The sequence below is a fragment of the Heliangelus exortis genome, chromosome 2 (assembly GCF_036169615.1).
Source record: "Heliangelus exortis chromosome 2, bHelExo1.hap1, whole genome shotgun sequence".
NCBI lineage: Eukaryota > Metazoa > Chordata > Aves > Apodiformes > Trochilidae > Heliangelus > Heliangelus exortis.
Window position 1 is genome coordinate 86,582,544 of NC_092423.1, and position 15,544 is coordinate 86,598,087.

Sequence of the window (15,544 nt, forward strand, 5' to 3'; positions counted from 1 at the left end):
AGACACGGTTATCATTTTGTTGATAGGGTTCTGGTGGGATGAAAACCAACCAGAAAAATAAGTTCAAATGATTCCTTACTGTAGCACGAAGACAGGCTCCCTCTGTCTTTGTGTGTGTGTGTTCTTGCATCTTATTATTTATTTTTATTGTGTAAAGAGCTTTTTTCCTTTTTTCCTTCTTAATTTGAAACTTATGTGTTAGCTTCATTTTCAGTGTAGGCAGCAGTGTTGGACATCTGTGGGTTTGTGCCTTTAAGAATGGAATTCAATTTCCACTCAAAGTAATTTGAAGTTTTCATTAGCTTTTAGGGGTTGATCTGTGAATGTGTATATGAAAGAGAAAAAGAAAAAACAGCTATAAAAGATATCCTTTTGATTTCTTATTTTCCTAGAGTTATTCAACAGCTGTTTGAGGACAATTAAAGAAAATTTTGAACAGCTACTTCACTTATCCAGTTTGGAAGGGAAGCAGATAAATATGGAGATCAAGTCTGAAAAGTGTTTTTAAGATATTGATGTTAGATATTGGAGAGTTACGGTGCAGTAGCACTATTGGTACAGTTCATTATTCAGATTTTCCAGTTTAGAACTGCTGTGGCACTCTCATTTCAATTTAATTAAATAGGTGTAAAAGGGGAAAAACATAGCTCTGTATCAAGTTCAGTATGCATAATAAGCATCCTCTATTGTTACATGTTCATGCAGTACAGTGAGTCTTGTAATGTGTTAAGGGAAAGGGCATAGTACAGTATATTACATAAAATATTTTTATTAATAATTTTCATATGTATATGGAAATGTATAATTATATAATTACTTATATATAATTTACAAATAGTATACTTATTTATAAATCTTTAATTTGTAATACATAAAATATATTACATACTATATAAGTTTTATATGAAAACAAGCATACTAAAAAGAATGCATATTATATCTATATATGTATGTTTATATGTTAAAATTCTGTATAATTTTTATGGAATTTATGACAGAAAATACAGGTTCCACAGTATATATTGTTATACAATGGCCAAAATAATTTAAATTCTCAGAATAAAGGAAAAAGTTCAGTCTGGGCTGTGAGATTATACTTTAGCAGCTCAAACAAGATTCTGCCAAAAGCGTCATAGCTCCAGAATGACACATAGCAAACATTATTAAAAGGAGGTCAAATTTAGCATCAAGAAAAAACATGACTAATTTTTTATTGCCTTTTTTTTTTTTTTTTTTTTTTTTGTCATTCTACATCAGTAAGTTTATGAAAGCAGTATTATTGCTAAATCAGTGTGTTTCATCTCAGTTTTCCGTGGCTATGGGAAGAATTAATTACTCATGGAGCCCTTTTGTATCCTGTTAGGACCATCCCTAAAGGATCTATCCTTTTTCCTGTAACTTGTGGATGCAGCACTGATATGAACGGACCTTCCTGCATGTGAGGCTGTGAGTGGCACTTTGAGAAAATACACCTCAGTAATTGCATTGCACACAAATTTATTTCATAATGTATGCACAATGTTTAGTTTGAGAGACACAGACTAACCTGTTTCTTTCCTCCTATCTTTCCACTCTCCCTTTTCTCATCTGTGAAGGCTATAAGCCTGCCAATGCAAGGCTTCTGCTCTACAAATAACCTAGTACAGTTTTTGGCAATATAAATTTAAAGAGTGCTAAAGATCAGTCATATTAGCATGAGCAACATGTCCAGTATATAACCAACATAATTGTTTCTGAAATTGAAATAATTAGTATGATCAGAAAAGAATATGTGGTTGTTTATGGAACATCACACACCCTTTGGCCCCTCTATTCCAGCTGGGTTAATAAGTCCTTTATTAAGTATTATTGACACCAATTTACAACACTTTTCATAGATGTTAGCAGTTCCACTGAGAATATATTAGGGTGTTTTACAGTCAACTTTAAATAACTGAGGTGCTTACTGACATGGATGGAGATTGTCAATGGCAGTCATGAAGTTCATCACAGCACAGTGCCATTTTAATATCTAAAAGGTAATTTGGGCTCTGGCGTTCTGTTGTTGGGTGTTTTTTTATTAGGCAGCATGAAGTGAATTATCTGTGGGTCAAAAAAACCATGAAGTAACCTGAACTAGCACTCTGAGGAGAAAACAAATATATTTTTAAGGAATAGAATGTGTGTTAATTTTGTGACAGAAAGTAAATCATTGTTTAAATCTAGTATGGTTAAACATTTGAGTGTGATAAATAGCCCACAAACGTATGTAATCTTTTCAGATCTGTGAGCAGGTTTGCTTTTCCGTGCCCCTTGGTGCTCTAATTATTGATGGAAGGCTGCTGATATTCCTTATATTGCTCCAGCTCTTCCACCAAGCAGCTGGGTGTTTTTCCATCCTAGAATCTTCTGGGAGCCAGACAGCTGCCTGGCTTGCAGGCCATTCTGCAAAGTAGCATCTTTGGAAGACACATGCCACAGTCCTCCTAAATGATCTTCAGCTGGTTTTACTCCTCTCAGTTGCCCATCTTCCCAATTTAGAGCTGTAAATAATGCTTTTTACCTTCCCTTCTGCTCCTCCTTCCTTGTTGCCACTTTCTGCAAGAGCAAAGTATGCTTTTTTTCAGACTAGATGTTCAAACATCTGGCTGTGACTTTGATTGCAGAAAAGAAGGATGTGGCCTGAAAAAAAAAAAAAAAAAAAGCAGGATGTGATAATCTGTTTTTAGACTACTGAAAGATATATGGCTGACTTTAGGAAAGTCAGCAAAAGTGGCTTTGACAGCCTCTGGGGCCTAGAAAATTCTCTGAGAAACACTGATGACTGATTATTAAAAGAAAAGATGAATTTCATGAGACAATTCTGTCTCTCTCTCCAAATATCAGGAACAGATATATTGTGGGCATATTTTTCCTTGGACTTTTATGGTGAAAAATATATGATCTAGATCTGGAGTTTTCTGTAGCATGTTTATTTGTCATATACTCATTAGCAACTACCTCTGGCACAGTAGGTGGTTTTGTACTGCAGTAAAAAGGAAATGCTGGAAAGCAGTTTCTCAGATGCTTTCTTAGCTATTAGCCACCAGCTAACAATAGTGTCATTTTATTTATGTAACTTACCAACGCTAACCTCATAAATAAAATTTTAAATATTGTTACCAAGTAATCTGAATTGTGTGTTAGTGACCAGATAACATATAAACTTACATAGGTAATAGGTTAGCAGGCCCATATATTGCATGTTCCACACAGGAACACAAATGCCTTTGCCACAAATGCTGTTGAATAAATGGGGCTTTGCAAGCAGAGTCATGGAAGAGAGTGCTGGAAGGCACCTCAAAAGGTCATCTAGTGCAAACTTGCTGCCCTGAGGATCAGCTTTCCCAACCATGCCCTGAAGGTCATCACATTCCATTTTGTTTGTAGAACTCTCTTCCTCCTGTGGTCTACAGTTCCTTGACTGTATGAAAAGTACTGGAGTGGCAATCCCCTTTTTTGGTACAGCAGTGAGAATGCACTCTGCAGCTGTGGGTAGAAGGTGTAGGGAGAGGAACAGTTGCTTGGTGATATCAGCTCAGGCTTAGTTTTACTGGGGAAGAGAGAGGAATGATGTTTTGGGAGTTCACAGGTTTGGATTTATTGTGTCCTATGGCAGGAGAATGTTAACAGCCCTTATCCCTCTCATTTCCCAGAGCTGGGCTGAGCAGTTCTGTGAAATTGTAAATGGCATCAAACATAATAAACACCCTACCTGCTGAGCAGTAGACAGCCCAATTCAGACCTCCAAACACTGGTTATGCTCAATTAACACATTTCTCAGTGTCTTTCTGCCAGAGCCCCACTGTCATGGGAGGTGATGGCAAGGCTGGTGTCTCCAGATGGAAAAATTGTCCGTGCTCAAGTCCCACGTGGAGTGAAGTTGTCTGGACTACTGATGTAATATGTTCATCTGATAGTAGATGGGTGGCAAATGAGAGAAAAAAATAAAATAAAATAAATCCCCTAAGCAGTAGAGATGGAAATGGGACATAACTTGCTTTCTCTCAGTCAGGAAGACTGGCAGGGACTTTCTGCAGGAAGAAGAGCAGAGTACTGACCATGGTTTTGCATGTGTGTGGTTCTTCAGGCTTTGTGGCTGTGCCTCAGAGAGGTAGCAACCCTCCTAGTGCATGTTAAGAAGGAGTGGTCATAGAGAAACCCAAGGAGTTGTCCTCTGCATTGTGGTGGTGCCTACAGATTCCCTGTGGATCTGTGCAGAGCTTTGACACTCATGGAAACTCCTTCAGCAGCTGCAGTCACATGCAGATGGTCCAAGAGGCCTTGCTGACTTCAGGGAACAACTCTTGTACGTCTGCAGTGTCTTGGGAGAGGGCTTGGTCTCCCCTCATGATCTTCTTGCTACTGGATGTTCCTCATCACAGGACTCAGCTGGGTTTGTGTCATGTGAACAGGCAGAAAGTTACTTTGTGATTGTGCTATTTGGTGCAATGCTTGTGACCTATGGAGATACTAAGGACTGGGAGGCTGTGGAGAGGACTGTGATTCAGAATCAGTTCTCTATTCCTCTGTGAGTCAGGGTCCTCATGGCAAATGCAGTGAACTGCTTCTGTCAGCTGCATGATGTACCATGGGCTGATTTCAGCCCGTTTGAATTCATGATGGATGAGTAACTAACCAGCATCTTTCATGTAGAACTTGTGCATTCCTGTGGAAAAGAGAGGAATCTGGAGCTCCCATCTGAAGAGAGAGTTACTGCCTTCCTCATTGATAAGAATTAAGCAACTCTCAGAAGTAATAGAGGGCATTGCTTTCACCCACTACTGCTTAGGCTTTGTACACTGCCTGATATTCTAAGTAGTTTCTTCGGTTTCTGTCTCCATTGTTCAGGTAGGCAATGCCTGATTAATTGAAAAAGTAATACTGGAAGTAAACAATGCAAAAAAACCCATTTAATTTAATCAGAAATTTAATCAGAGTGCAGCTGTTAAATTATTTGCTTTCCCCTTCTATTGAGTGTATGAACTGTTTCTTTTTCCTGGAAACAGAACTTCGCACAAATGATTTCCAGTTTTCCATTTCCTACAAAACTCTTTTGCTCTTAGTTCTTCCTTCTCAGATTATTCCTTTGGTTGACTTTTCAGCCTTGGTGGTTGCTACACTCTTGGTTGTGAATTAGTGCCTGTTAAAAAAAATTATATGAACAGGATGTCTTTGGTATTTAACAGGTCTTTATGCCCTACAGAATCTAAGTGACCTGTAGTAGTTAACACATTTCTTTCAAAGACTCCAGAGAGGAGCAATCAATCAGCTTGTGAAATAGATAAATTAATTCACTTGTCCAGGATGAAGAAAAAGCCTTCAGGAGAGCAGATAGGAAGCAAGGTCTCTTATAGCTCAGTTTTGTAATATGTGTCCTAGACCAGCCACTGTCTCTGATAAAGGCAGTCAGAAGCATTCAAAGGAATGTTTAATTTTGGCAATTGCAAAGGTCAGTCCTTGGAAGCTGGCATTGTCTGTGTGGATTATTTCTTCTTTATATTTTTATCCACCATTTGCTTTTGATCATGACTCTTCGGTTTTTTTCCATTATTCTTTATGTGAAATGACAGCACTTCATCCAAAGAAGGGCTAAATTCTGGTAGAAAAGTCCATAGTAGTTTTCATAACTGAAAAAAAAGCAGCAGCAGATGCTCAGTTGATGTGAAAGACAGGGGAGTTTCTGAGCTGTATTTGACTTGGGTTGCATCTCATCCCAAACCTTCTTTGTAAGGAGCTGGAACTGCAAACTATTTGCTCTTCAGTACAAATATATTGGGCTTGTAGCTGCCCAGACCTGTTAAATACTGATGGTTATCCCAAAGGCATCACCCAAGAACCTGTCAACCCAGCAAGCTGCACACCTGGTAGATTTTGGAGTGCTTGTGGTTGGCTCAGTGACCCCGAGGCGGATGGGGATGCCCCAAGGTTTCAGAGCATTACCCACATATTGGCTGCAGGACATTGTAGTGGAGAAAAGGTAAAAAGAAAAAGGCCCCAGCAAGGGTTAACATACTGTAAGACTGACTGAAACAAGCACTGAGAAACCCTGTTGTTAGTATAGTACCTTCTATTGTTAATGAGCTGAAGTTGGGGTACAGCTGCCTGGGGGCAGGGGAGGACTGAGGGGGTGTTGACTCTGTCTGACATTACACCCAGACTCAGTAATTTTTTAGACAATTTTTAATTTCCAATCGGGTCTTTTTTCCAGAATATTTGGTCCAGTCCTTTTTCTGTGCTTATTTAAAGTGCTCTCCTCCTGTGTTAAATCTGACTTCTAGGGAACATAAAGCGAATAAGCAAGGAAATGCGTGGAGACGTGTAAAATTATGATCTTAAAATCCTGTTTGTTTTTTTGAAGCCACTGACTAAATTCTCTGGGGTTTATGCCGCAGAGGTCAATGCTCTGTAGTAGGAAATGACAGGTTACATGTCAGTATTCTCCAAGAGTTCATCTCAATTACTGGATTTGTCAAACATGACAAGCCTGAATGACTGTGTGGTGAAAATAGTGCACAGTTTGACTATTAAAGTAATTGGAGCATTGACATTTAACCAAACTGCAAGAGAGATGTAGTAATAAGTCTGAGGAGCACAACTCCAAGCAAAGCAGAGAACAGTATTTTTATAAAACCTCCAGTGAAACTGATGCTTTCTTCTGTTTTGATTAATATAAATTTCAGTATCTTTTACATTATATATTATAAGACTAAAAGGTACAGATAATTCCTTTTTGCTGCTTTTCTGGAGGTGCTAATATTTGGATAATGGGAAGTTCTATTGATGTTAAGTACACCCTGGTGCAATTTTAATTTTGTTGCATATTATGTATGCCTTTTAAAGGCCTTTATAAAGCACATACACTATGCAGTTAAAAATCTCTGTATGTATACAGGTTTATGTGGAGATCATCATATGTTGTCCGTTGCAGAATTATGTTTTAATGTGTCAGTTGTTTACTGGCTCTCCACAGCCACTTCTGGGTTCCCAAGCCTGAGAAGCGGAACTTAAAATTCATTGTTTCAGTAAATGCCAAGCTTTCCTAAAATCACTTAAAACTCATTTACTTCTATCCATCTGCAACTAGGTTTTCAATTTTTAAAATAAGTTATTTCTTACTATAAAAGCTACATGCATCAACTTTTCTGAGGCACATTAAGGCTTTGGAGAACGGTATAACTGTCAGTGGCTTTGAATAATTTGGATTTGTACTTGAGGATCTGAATGGATTTTTCAATCACCCAAATTTCATTTCATACAATGGCTTAAGACACACTGTGTTCCAACATCTCTTAAGTAAGGATGGAAATAATAATTAATTATAGTAGTCTGAGGGAGCTCATCCTCAGGTGAGCTACTTGCATTTTGGCATAGAAATTTTACCTTATCTGAGCTTCAAAATACAGTATCTCCCAACAATGGGAGCAAGTCTTCATATGGAAATTGGAAACTCCTATTCCAACTCTGGAATGACCAGATTGGAATCTCCTTCTGGTGAAGTAAAAACCAGATAGTAAAATAATCCCAAAATAGGAGGGAAAGAGAGTAGACACAATGATGTGCTTAAAATAACTTATATACCTTAATTTGTAAGTATATCCTTTGCAAAGGAGGTTAGGGGTACAAAGTGTTATTTGCCCTTTCTGCACCCACTTCTTAATCATTTTGTTATTACAGAAGTGAAGAACAGTGCTTTTAAATTTAATCTGTTGCTTGCCTTGGCTTCCTTAAGCCTTGGCACTGTAGAGCAGTTGATCATTATGTTTAAATCCAACTTCCTTGTATAAATGGAAGTAAATGTTTTAAATCCTTTTGAATTCTGTGAGATTTATGCATATAGGTAAGCCTTTTGCTCAGTAGCAATAAACCCCTGCATAAATTTAATTTTTACTGAATTTGGGACAGCCTACGTACAAATTGTGGGCAGCCTTCTCCAAGGACAGACTTTGCAGTATTTTCTATTGAGAAAAGAGAGAACAGTTCAAGGAAATAAAGCAGGTGCTTGGGTAACTGACCTTACTTGGAAAATGCAATATTTGTTAGGAGCATAACAATAACTTGGAAAAAATAAAAGGTGCAGGTTGTTTTGGTTTGGTTTTTTTTCCCTGAATTACGTCCTGCAAGTCTGCATTTACTCAGGGTTGTGAAGGGAGGATGACAGACCTACAGGGTGTTTGTGTTCAACTTTTTGAAGTACATTCTTTAAAACCAGTTATGGTTCTCCTCTGCTGCTGCTGGAAATCCAGTTTGTGTCCTGAAGTTGCCCTTGATTTGCCCCTAGTGTAACAGAGACTGCAGAATAAGCTCCTGTTTCAGAGCTGAAGTTGCATTATCCTTACCAAATGTAAGTCCTTTTACTCTGAGTGTTGTGGCACATTGGAGCTGTCTGTCTCTTGCTGTTCTTGCCAGCTTCTCCTAGGATTTAATTCTTAAGACCCAAACTCATACTGAAATGTTCTCACAAGAAGGAGCTCAAGTAAACAAAGTACAGAAATCAAAAGGAATAGCAAGCCGTTCCCTTTTCTGGAGTTGGAGGGGCTGAAAGTGGACACATCAGATTCATGCATGCAAGAAGAAACTCCCTTATTAAGCATATACAGTTTAGACAATTTTAGTTGTCAAGGTTAATGCAAGTCAGAGATTTGGCACACCAGGCAGGCAGGAAGTATTATTTGACTCTGTGCTATTCAGTGGAAGTGATATTCTCCAAGGAAGAAACATCCATCCAGTTAAAGGGATAAAGCAACAGTGGTTCTGATTGAATAGTAAAGTAGCAAAATAGTTGGGAATTTTTTTTTTTTTCAAAGCTTCTCAAGAAGGAAGAGATAAGGTAAAGACTAGGAGCAACTTTACCTTTTAGTTCTTGGGCAGAGTCCAGTCTGACAGTAAGAAAACAGCATGGCTTGGGTTGGCCATTCAGCCTGTAACAATGTTTTGAACTTTGAGAGGACGAAAACTTCTGCAGAAACACTAAGACATCAAATGGAGTAAATCAACACCTAGCAAAAGATTGCTGCCAGAGGACCTTGTAGCAGTTCAATATCCTACATCAGCCTAAAGTCTCAATATATGAAGTAATGCATCCTATGTGAGAGTGAGAAACAAAATGCTAGAGAGGTCTTGCAGGTGACTACCAAGCAATCATTGTCACTACAAACACTTGAACAGGGTTCTTCCCTACCAGGTGTGCTAGGACTTCTGAGACAATCTGCAAAAAACCCAGTGGAAGAGCACTACCTCCAAGATATCAGGTTTAACTTCTAATTACTGGCCCTGCAAGGCCTAAAAATTGGTGAGGTGAGTTACAAGTAGTTTTTTCCTAGATGTTAGTTGGTGACTGGGACAACAAGAGAAAACCAAACTCAAATGTGGACAATGTATGCAGAGGGGATGGGGAGCATGTCTGGGTTTTGCTCCATGGGCTGTTATGGAAGAGCTCCAGTTGATTCAGGCTGAGGCAGTTTAAGAAGTGACTGCATATGACTTTGCCCTATCTCTCCTGGAACTCCTTATCCTTAAGGTAAAAATAGCAAAAGTAGTGTGCCTGATCCCCAGCCACTGCAGTTCCCAGCCCAAGGGCAGTGTAATCTACCTTCAGGTTTTATTTAGTGTTGAGGCAGTGTGTGATCTGCTGCCCCTAACTTGTCAGATTTAACTGTGTCAATGGGATGGTGTCAGAAGAGGATGGGAGGACTGGCAATCTCTTCAGCCACTGCTGTTAAATCCAGTAGGGATTGCTTTGCAGGTTGTTTACTGTCCAGGTTGCAGAGGGTGCAGTGAAGCTTTTCTTTCCTGTAACATGGTTGACCAGCAGTGCGGTGTGTTCAGGGGATGGATGGGGGCCCTGTATTAGCTAGTGGTTGTAGTCATCTTCTACTAGATTATTAATGTGTAGGTCAATATCAAATATGAGTAGTAAGTAGCTCTTGTAATTGTTTTGGGGCAAAAATCAATGCTAACTTGTGATAAGTGGCTGACCATGCAGTCAGGAGGTATAAAGCAATTGCACAACACAAAGCAGCTTCTGGAATAATTTTTAAGAAACTGTCACTCACTGAATGTAAGGATGTTTTGTAATTGTAAGGGTGATGTGTTTATGTTGGTTGCAGTTCTATAATTCTTCTACTAAATTTTATATTATTTTAAAATTATTTTTTAAATTAATATTTTTTAAATAATTTTTTAGATTATGGGTTTTTATGTTGAGTGGTGAGAGTGTCTTTTTCAGACATAGAAACATCTACCTTCTGTAGCATCTAAAGTTTTGGATTTACACCAAAAAATATTTTGAGGTACATCATGTTGCTTTTACTGAAAAAGATGGACAAGTCCATGAATCCCATCTCTTTATTCATGTTTGCATGGCAGTAAAGCTTTTAAAGTAAACCAGATCTACCTGGAAATAGGCTCAGTGTAGAATGGTATTTTGGCATTAGTTTAGTGCTTAAGGACATCTGTAACTTTGAGTATAGAAGCATGCGAGTAGCTTCTTGAAATGAAGAGGTAATGTGAGGCTCTGTCCAGCACAACTCAAAAGCTTTCTGAAGGAGGAAAGAATTTAATTCTCTCCTTTTTCTTTCTGTGAAGGACACAACTGGGCCTCCTCTTGTAAGAAGGATTTTTCACTGTAGCACAGTGGGAGTAGCAAGGAAGCAGGAAAGGTTTGAAGATTTCTTATCTTGTGATAACACTGCTACCATGAGACAACATAACTCAATAATTTAAAATTATGTGAAATTGCTTTGGTTTTATAGTATGGAAACTTTGAGGCTTTCTGAGGAGTTTTGGTTTTGTATTTGGAATCCCTTTGAACCTAAGCCTTAGGTCTGTGAGCCTATCTGCTTTGCTCATAACCAAAGAAACCATTCACTCATATGAAACCCTGCAAATTCAGAGCCATGTTTCATACTGGAACAGTCATTTTAGCCTCTTCTTCATAGCAGAACTCTCAGCTTTCTTTGTTGTGTTCTGGTAAGAAAAGAAAAAAGAGAAAAAAGAAAAAAAAACCCCAAAACAAACAGTTGCTTTTATCGCTTTTATTGTTAGCTGAGTTATTTAAACTGAATGTGACACTCCAGTTTCAAAGCATCCAGTGCAGCAAATTTTTAATCTGTTGTTTTTAATTAATTCTAGTCAATAGGAAATACTGTTATCTAGGTCATATTTTTTGAATACTGGTGCTCTGTGACTGTGCATCCTGCTGTGCTTTCTCTAAATGAGCTCCCCAATGATGTTGTACTTTGACACAGCTTCCTGGAATATCTTTCCTAACTATAAATGTAGGATTGTCTTTGTTTTTCAGTAAAAATGGATGAATGGATGAACCATCATTCACCAGTCTAAGTTTAAACTTTCTTAGGGAATAAGAGAGAGGAATGTAAGATCTCAGAGTTTTATCCTTCATTTGAAGTTTTGCCTCCCTCAAAGTAATGGAGAAAATATGATCAAACCAGAGTTTATTACTGAATTTTGAAGGTATTGACACAACTCCCTTCTCAACTACTCTTATCACAATGACCTTATCCATGCAGCAGGGCAAGACAATGCCTGATGCTGTGCAGAGCCTCTTAGAGATTTCTAACCATTTCAGTCCTTTCTGACCCTATAACAAGCCATGTCTTCCTATAACCTAACTGCTCTCTTGTGCCTTCCCAAGAGGTTAATCAGCTGATCAGAAAAGCATCAAAACTGCTAGCTATGCTTACAGGGGAGGATATGCTTTCCAGTAGTCACCCAAGATCCCACACTACTTCCATGGCAGAGCCAGGAAAGGCACCAGTTTATCTTCAGCTAAAGATTGTGCACTTTTCTGGTACTACATTTTCTTCAACATTTTATTCAGATTGGGCACATACCTCCATGCTCATTACTAGAATACAATTTCAAATATTCAGTTTCTTTATTTGATGGATATTCTCTACTCCTGGTTGAATAATTACTTGTATAAAGATACAACCAGCCCAGTATAAACAGCTAGGTTTTTGTAACTTCTGTGCTTCGCTGATTTTATTTTAGTTTGCCATTTTGGTAAATAGAAATTACATACTGTACCTGGTAGCAGATACTATATATTAGCTGATAAGAAGTTCCTGGAAGAGGCTGTGCTACAGAGGCATTCAATCAGAATCAAGGATGGGAGATCGAATGCCCATATCCAGTTATTTACACCAAGTATTTGTGCCACCATTTCCTCCCAGGCTAGGCACAAATAGTCCTGGAACAGTATGTTGTCAGGAGGGGACACTTTTTCACCTAATAATGTGGAATGGAAACGTTTCTGTGCAACGTGAAAAGAACTCATTGAGTCCTTGCAGTGAAATCTCATGAACTGGGAAATTTCTACAAGAAATCATGCATCAACCAAACAAAACTGCAGTAGCTAATTAAGATATTGTATGCATTTTCTTAAGCATGTTGTGTGCATGGATATTCTTTTTAGGTCAACTGAATAAACTAGAGGGTCAGAAAATTGTCCTTTGCTCAGACACGTCTACATAGTAGTGTCAGTTTTGTCTTAACAAAGTGGTTCTTTTCTCATGCTTTTCATCATAGAAATACTAATGTAGTTGCAGTGATTTGCTGTGTGGTATTAATTTCTGATAATGAAGTATCAGATCAGCTTATAAGCAGTTGAAAGGAAATCCAGTTTTTTGATCTAAATGGATAAGAAAAGCGGAGAAATAATGTGGAGTTTATATCAGAATGTTGATACTGAAACTGAAGAGAAGAAAAATGGATGATATCTGGCTGGAAGGGTTTCTAGGACAGCTCATTCAGTGCTCCCTCTTCTGAAGCTCAGGTATTGGATGTCCTGGACTTTCCATCTCACTGAGATTGATGGCAGATCTCAACAGTCTGAAAACAAGGGCCATAGCAGCTCACTTGAGGAACAGTTGCTCTTAAAAGCTCAAGTTTGGGTTGATGTGTTGAAGATGTTACGTGCTTTCTTTTTGCTGGAGAAGAGAAAGGCTGGATAAGAGTGACTGGTGCCAAACCTAAATAAAAACTGACTGGTCCCAAGGAGTTTTAAGCTCTGCAAGTGTTAACTTGGAGTATTCGTTAACGGTAATATGATGTTTCATTTTAATAAATAAATAAATTGAATACTGGAGCTTTACTAGATGTTTGCAGCTGGCATTGAAGTAAAGAAAAAAAAAATTTAAAAAAAAAAGGATACCTGGATTTCAGCCAACAAAAATCCAGCCATTTAAACTGACCTGACCTGGTATAATTTTATGTTCAAGCAGCTCAGGACTTCAAATGCACTCACATAGATGGTCGATAATTGACTCCTAACAATGGATGCTGAATAAGAAGGTGCCTGTTCTTGTTTTCATTGTATTGTATTGTTAGTCTTTGACACCATTGATCTCATGGCTTGTTGACTTGTGTGCTGTATGATTGACTTCATACCTAAGTTAAGCACTGAGGAAGGTGGTCATCATAATAATTATACCTCTCCTAGGTCTTACTTAAGCACTAGTTTGAAAGTTCAAGAGAATCTTAAAGCTTGCTGGTCCTCTCCAAAAAGGAAAATTACCCTGAGGTGAATTTTGCTGTCTGAAGGAGCGAGTGGCAATGGATTTGTATTTCAGTGAGCACCTGTCTCTGATTAAATCTAGCACTCATTACTGAAAAGGTAATGCATTGGGGAGCATCCATGGAAATGGAGGCTTTTTTTAGTAGCAGTTTCAAAGTAAAATCATCTCAATTCTTTGCCAGTTCTATAAGCACTCCATTTTAGTTTTTTATGTAAATTAAGTGTTATTAAAAACCATCTGTAGTGTTTGTTTTTATTTGTATACATTGTGTTCGTGCTGAAGACATATAATCCTTAGAAAGTACTTGTACCTTTTTATTAAAGGTTACAATTCTTGCTGAAGCATATCTATTTGGACATCTTTGACCAGTGGCATTTCAAGATCAAGACCTTTGATGTTCAGTGTTTAGAACAAAACATTCTTTTGTTTCTACCTTCAGTTTCTTTCATTGGCATGGCTGAAAGCGTACCTGGTGAGCACAAAGTGCTGTATGTTGCCCTCTTCAAAGCCGGTGGGCAGGGATGGGAGAGGACAGCAGGGTGGCATTTAGAGAAAAAGGCATTTTTCCATCTGTTCTCCTCCCCCATGTAAGCTTAATGATGCCAATAATAGGAGTGGGAGGACTGTCTTGTGTTAATTTTGTTTGCTCAACAAAGAAAGAATGCGGTGATTTTCTATTTTTTAACATGGACAGTGTTAAAAAATTAATTCCTTTTGATTAATGATTGTCCATGTTAAATGGCTTGGTTTAACAATATGATTTCTTTACCAACACAATTTAGTTCTAATTCAGTTCATTTTATGTACCAGGCAAGGCATGAGAGATTGATGACTGTCTTTTTCACCTGCCTCCTTTAGTGCTAATGACTAGGACAGCCCTTGTACCATGTCTGCAAAGGACAAAGCCTGCTCATTGCAGGGTGAATACCACTCCCTGTTTCACAGCAGAGAGAGGCAAAGGACAGCTCTACTCCTTCCTTTCACCCAGCCCAGCCAGGGCTGGAAGTCTGGGTAAACACAGTGCAACATAGAGCCTTCCTGAAATGTTCCAGGGAAGACCTTAGTTCAAAGATTTTCTTTATCTGGATGAAGGAATGTCCAGTCAAGGAGGTGACACTTTATGTGAGGTGTTATCTTGCTAAAAGGGGTCCTGGTTTCCTAAGGGAAAACATGGATTCTTGTTATTTTCCCTTCCGTATCTGTTCAGTCATTCACTGGGAACAGTCAGCTTGTTAGGTTAAGAAATAGGTGCTGGTTTCTTGGGGACAATAAATGAGCAAAGTCATCAAAAAAAATTTTAGGGACTGTCAGAAGCACATCAAACCCAACAGCAGACCAGGGTCCCACTTTAGTCTTGACTGCCACCATGCTCCACCTGAGTCCCTCACGTCCCTCAGTGAAACCCCTTTGTGGAAAAGGGACCAGACATGCCTGGAGCTTGCAGAGTGGCTGCCAGCTTTCCTTCTTCCTCTCAAATTATCAGTGAATATGTCTCCAAGGGTAATATCCTGCTTGTCTGCTGAGCAGCCTGGGCTTATGATTCCCCTCTTCAAGGTGCGTGGGAGCAGAAACCAACAGGCAACCAGGCTTTCTGCAAGTTCCCAAAGCCTGTTACCCCCTTTACTGGAGATAGAAAACACCCAGATCTTGTAAATGTGCACATTTAAAATCTTCTCAAAGCTGAAGATAAAGCACCTGTGGATTTCAAAGGAAGTAAACCATAAAACTTGACAAAACTAGATGATGCCTTGCTGAGAGCCCCTCCCCTGAAGAAGGGACAAAAGATAAAAAAAGATGGTTTAGAGACCCAAAGTTTAAGCAAAAACACTCAGTCATGCTACAGATTTCTTTAATATATCTTGTAAGCAGCGATGTAGACTTTCTGTTTAGCAATCTGTCTTCAAATTAAGAAAACAGCCCATTAAAGTGTATGTATTATTGAGCATCATTAAGTCATAGGCTAATGCTCACATGCAGGAGCAAAA

General features: G+C 38.6%; 1 protein-coding gene across 20 annotated transcripts in view; it reads left to right on the top strand.

The window, feature by feature from the left end:
• LOC139792890 (poly(rC)-binding protein 3-like) overlaps window positions 1-15,544 on the top strand; it is a 510,075-nt gene that overhangs the window by 400,541 nt on the left and 93,990 nt on the right. For 3 of the 20 annotated variants that reach the window (XM_071736835.1, XM_071736836.1, XM_071736838.1), the window contains one exon: window positions 1,364-1,446. The exons of the other annotated variants lie outside the window; for them this stretch is intronic. The gene's annotated coding sequence lies outside the window, so the exon portion shown is untranslated. The remainder of the gene's footprint in view (window positions 1-1,363; window positions 1,447-15,544) is intronic. 20 annotated transcript variants of the gene reach the window in all.